Genomic DNA, 6,001 nt, shown 5'->3' on the forward strand with positions numbered 1-6,001 from the left:
TGCAAGACTTGAAAGTAATGTGGCTAGATAAACACCGAAGTAGCATTGAATTTTCTTGGAAGTTGTGTACCTGTGCCATTAACTGAACCTAAAGAGAAAATTTCACTTGGTGTATACCCTTGTTTGGATGAGGTTATTTTTATTAGCTATTTTGTTTATCGTGTGAATTATAGCTGTATCTTGAAAACGTTTATCTATACTACTATTTAAGAGGCTTTTCTTGTTTGGACTGGATTTTTTTTTTTTTTGGTTTCAAAATGCCTTTATAGTCTACGTTTAAGTAGGGGCAAAACTTGAGGATAGCATTGTAAAAATATATCTCTAGCTTTCACCTAAAACATTTTTTACAAAATAGGATCACTCTCCCACTAATCCACTTCTTCAAAGCAACTATATGTTTGTTGTTTTTTTTTTTCTTTAAAAAAAAAAAATCATTCTCACGTTTATCTTCAAATCATTTTTTTAAAACACTCCCAAGTTTATCCCAAAAAAAAAAAAAACTAGATAGATATATACAAGTTTGATTTAAACAGCTTTTGACTTCTTTTTAAAAATTAAAAAAAATAAACCTAATTAAAAAAACCCACTTTCTATCAAAGGAAAGGTATCTACCCTGTTAAAATAAAAGTTATCTACCCATGTTTTTAATTTTAAAAAAAAAAAAAAACACTATCCAAAAAAGTCTACTCTGGCTATTTCTTTTTACAAATTTGTGGATAACTACATGTTTAAAAACTCTTCAATAAAAAAAAATGTATTGTAAAATTATTTTACCTACAAATACATATTACTCATCACACTTCTAGGAATTTTTGGTGATTGAAAAATATAGTATCTCAAATTATTATGAATGTAAATTATTAACCTTTACAAAAAAATAAAAGAGTCTCTGAATACATGCTTAGGGATGGCAATGGAGCAGGGCGGAGCCGAAGAATGGGGTCTCCGTCCCCGCCTCGTATGGTTTTATCTTGCCCCGTCCCTGCCTCGCCTCATCTCGTCTCACCTTGCATGACGGGAAAAACTTTCATACTCCATCCCCCCCTTGGAGCCCCACGAAGCCCCCGCTCATCTTGTAAAACTCTACTTTTTATTAATTTGCTCTACAATTAGTACAATATTTTTAATGAAACCTATTTCATTAATAGAAATATACTTGAAATTATAACTAAATTTATCCCATAAAATCAAATCAATTTTTAGAAAAAAATTGAATAATATATCCAAATGTTTAACAAGACAATCATAAAAATAAAAAATAAAAAACTCATAGTATAACACATAACAAAATAAAGGCAAAGGACCACATTGAGTAGAATAAAATAAGTTAATATTGATATGGTTGTTTAAATAGTAGGTTTTAAGGTATGAAAAATTTACAATTATAATCCTTAGCAACGCAAGGCGGGGATAGAGAGGGGCGGGGCGGGGCGGGTCTAAAAAGTCTAAAGTCTAAACTCATGCTCGCCTCGCCTGGTAGTGCGAGACTAAAATCTTGCCCCATCCTCGCCCCACCACCTTTGCGGGATGGGAAAACCTGCGCGGGGAGAAGCGGGGAGGGGCGGGTTAAGCGCGGTTGGGAAAAATTGTCATCCCTACACACGCTTAATCAACACTTACATTTCTCTCTCTCTCTCTCTCTCTCTCTCTCTCTCTCTCTCACTCTCTCTCTCTCATGCGAAATATTAATGAGAAAATGCGTAAACCTCGAATTGGAATGAATCAAAAATTATGACACTAAAAAAAAAAAGCCTCATTGCATGTGTGAAGCGCGTGTGAAAAAAGAAATTTTTTTAATAGTTTAGTGATAAAAAAAAAAAATTAAAGGATAAAAAGTGAAAGTTTTTTAACAGTTTATGAATATATAAAAAAAATCTTTTTAATATTTTAGGGATAGAAAATAAATTTTTGATAAAGTTTAAATGTTAAAATAATATATCTACAAAGAAAATAAGTGGTAAAAATACAAATTATATCCTTTAAATTTGGGTGGATTGTCATTTTAGACACTGAAGTTAACATTTATTATCAATGTTCATCTATATTGTTAACCATTATTTTGTTTTTAACGCTATAAAACCTATTTTAATTGAATTTGAAACGCATTGAGTAGATAATTCTGGTGAGGCTGTGAAGCTCATTATATATCATTAACACATTGTATTCCGTATTTTCTTTCGTTTTGCCTTTATAATTCAACTTTGTGTTTGATATGAGGGTAGATTATTATAATCCAACTTTATATATATTACAAGTTTACAACTAGATAATTTTTCTTTGGTAAAAAATTACAGCTAGATAAAAATTCTTGATTTTGTTGATGGATCACTGTTCATTGTGATCAAGCAAATGTTTTTATCAGATGAAACGCCAAAATCGAATGAATTGATCAAAAGTAATCATGATAGGCAATAGTTCAAAAGTGAAAAACAAACGAATAAGATCTAAAAAAGAAAAAAAAGTATCTTTTGTAACATTCTATGCATATACTTAAGTTGGTTTGGATACCGCTTATTTTCCTAAAACTGAAAAATTATTGCTGAAAGTACCGTAAATAAAAGGTAAAAGTTGGTTAAAATAGTACAGTGAAACCTATGAATAGCGTCAAAAAGTGCAATGAGGCTCATGAATAGTAGGAAAAATAAGCTGAATAGTGAAATAATTTTCATTTTTCATCCTAACCCAAACGCACACTTTGAGTATTTTAATTAGCACAACTTTAGAAAAAGGAAAAAAGAAGGAAACTAATGAACTAACAAAATCCTTACATTGGAGTTCCTCTGAATCCACAAGGAAAATATGTGATCTATTAGAAAAAGAAATAACCTCTATAAGAATATTATTATTCATGAATTCTGAACCTCAATAATTTTCATTTTGCATATAGTAGGCATATTGAAAGTCTAAAAAAAAATACTTATTTTTCAAATAAAAATATTTTAGAAGAGATCCGAATTGATATCCTAATTTGGCTAGAAAAGCACTAAATATTCCTAAAATTAAAGGAAATAATAACCCTAAACCTAGGGTTAGGGAAATCACATAAAATTTAAGTAAATAAAAAATTATCCCCCATGTTCAATCCTACATAAGTATATTTTAACTAGTTTTTCTACTTGATATTGATGCGGTAGCGTATCAATAAGTTGGAACTTCTTCTAGTAATGCTAGTTGTGGTAGCATATCCAGAGATTGAACATGACCATATGGAATGCATCTAATTCCATTCAACGTACTTCTGGACCTGATTTACAAACAAGGAAAATTTTAGAAGATAAGTCAGTTTGTAATCCAAGGAATAAAAGATTCATAGGAGAATATATCATTCAAGGAAATGGTTTTCCATATTTGACTTTCTCAAACTGTGTTTTGGTTGTAATCACTACCCTCTTGGTGTTGAAACTTGAAAAGTCTATTTCCATCCATTTAGTTTATTTATTGTGCAAAAGTCTACATTGAAAAAGACGTTTAAACAATAAACTGTAAATTCTATTGAAAGATGAAAATAAGTTCATCCAAATTATATCAATTCAATTTAACATAAATGATTTAATTTGTTTCATAAGTTTGAATTAGTTGTTGGAAAGGAAAGAGAAAAGTAAAACTTTCCTACCTTTCAAAACTTCAGCTTGTAGTCATCTATTTTAATGCTAATCTTTAATCCCAAACCAGTACATTATCATTTAATATTATAGTTCTATATCTTATTAAGTATACAAAAGTATGACCATGAGATTTCTTACCAAATATATAATATATATATATATATATATATATATATATATATATATATACATACACACATATTGTGCGAGCTCAAAATGTAGTTATTGGGCTTAAACTCTCTTTGGGCTCACAATCTATTCGTATTGTAGGTTTTTGGGTTTCCTACCACGGGTGTTTCGTGTTCGGTCACTCAAATACCCTCGCCTCCTTCTCTCTTTCTTGGACCTTTTAGAATCCCTTTTTCCCTTTCTCCCTTGTGTCTTTGTTTCTTTTAATACTCTCTCCACTTTTTCCCAGTGTTTTTCCTCTGAAATTACCAACCTCAATCTTGAATCAACCTCTCTTATTTATAGCCCAAGGTTAGTGGAAGAGCTATGATTATTTTCGTGGTGAGTGGGAAGAAAGGTCCAATGCTATTACTCTTAAGTGGGTGTTTAGTTGGGAATGGGAGGTGATGAGAGTGGCATTGGAACTGGTTCCACCGCTAAATGGACTGCCCGGCAGCGGCACTCCCTAGGCTTTGCAGAGCTCCCTGGGACTCAGCTCCTCATGAAATTGCCCTCCCCGACCAAGTAGGATATCTCCTTCACGGTTCATGTCATAATTGGTTTCGTGGCGGTTCCCGGATTTTGGTTGGGTGCTGAGGACCACCTAGACCATGTTCGTAGACTCAATAGAGTATGCGTTCACACATGATACTTTTGGCCTTGAGGCCCAACGAGCTCTGGGCCTTATACATGTGGCATTATTGTGATGAGTTTCATGGGCATTGGGCCTACAGAGGAATAACGTTCCGTACATATATATTCATAAATATCTACCAAATTCAAAAAATATACCCCTACGAATACACTTTGCGGAAAAGCACAAAATGTCATATTAGGATTTTCCGCTTAATAGTGATTAAGTGCACCAATTAAGAAAACCTTGAGCTTGGGGGTTCTATCCCTTATTATTACCCAGCAAAAAAAAAAAGTGCACCAATTAAGAAAACAATTTGCTTTCAATAACCTATTAAGATTACTTTCACCACAGAAATTGCATAAAAAAAAATTAGCAAAATCTCATAATTAAGCTTCTATACACATCATTATTAAACAAAAATTCCAATTGCAAAATTTTAAATATGTCATTTATTCGATTGTTTTCTTGACTAACCATATTTTTTCTGCCTGAGTAGGTGCCACTATAGAGTAATTTAAAACAACTATTGAGAGTATTTTCTCTTCAAAATCTAGAAATTTTACATCCAAAAGGATATAAATAAATTAGCTTAATCATACGCGCTTCGTGTGTGTGATGAGACTTTTTATTTTTTATTTTTTGGGTTTATGCATTTTACTCATGCTAGTTTTATTTAATTTTTTTTATTTCAATAAGAAGTTGTATCAGTACTTGACAACTAACGTGAGAGAGAAATGTGTAGGTGGAAGAAAAACTTTTTTTATTTACTTTTAATTTAGCTAAAAATTAGGAGTTTTTAAATTAATAATTTTACATGTCTAACCCTATGATTTAAGCCTTAGAAACGGATGAATTTGAGGATATTTTGGGTATCTAAATTGAAGATCCCAAACCGAGAAAGTCCCTTAATGGTAGTATAGATAGATAAAATTTAGCAAAGTCTCATAGTTCAACATTTAAATAGATCATTAAAAAAAAAAAATTCTCACTTCCACAACAACTAATTATTAAACCAAACTCAAATCAAATGTAAGTGATATAAAGAAAGAACATGTGATCAGGAATTGAAACAAGAAAACGCCGAAATGCATAAGCCATAACAAATTTGTTATTAAAAAAAAAATTATTTGACAAATCAACAATAACAAAAAGAACCATTAATGGGGAAAAAAGTGGTAGAATAAAACAATTAAAAATTATTCACCAAAAGATAAACAAAATTGAAGAAATAGAGAGAGTAGTGACCTTTTTTTTTTTTTTTTTTTTTTTTTTTTTTTGGATAGAACTTAGAAGGAGCATGTAAGAGAGGTGGAAAGGAAGTTTAAGATATCTACATGAAAAAAAAAAAAAAAAAAAAGAAGAAGAGGAAGGGTTGAAGGAGATGAAAGGTTGAATGGAGTAAAATGGTAGAATTTAAAAAGATATAAATATAAAAATTTATGAATGAATGAAGTGTATGAAATGGAAAATTTAAGAAGATAATGATTGGAGAAGATGAAATGTTGAATTAAGAAGACAACGGTCAAAGGAGATGAAAAGTTGCAAAAAATTAAATAAAAAAATGATGTTGATGACGTGACGCAATAGGAGC

The sequence above is a fragment of the Castanea sativa genome, chromosome 7 (genome assembly GCF_040712315.1).
Source record: "Castanea sativa cultivar Marrone di Chiusa Pesio chromosome 7, ASM4071231v1".
NCBI classification, from domain to species: Eukaryota; Viridiplantae; Streptophyta; class Magnoliopsida; order Fagales; family Fagaceae; genus Castanea; species Castanea sativa.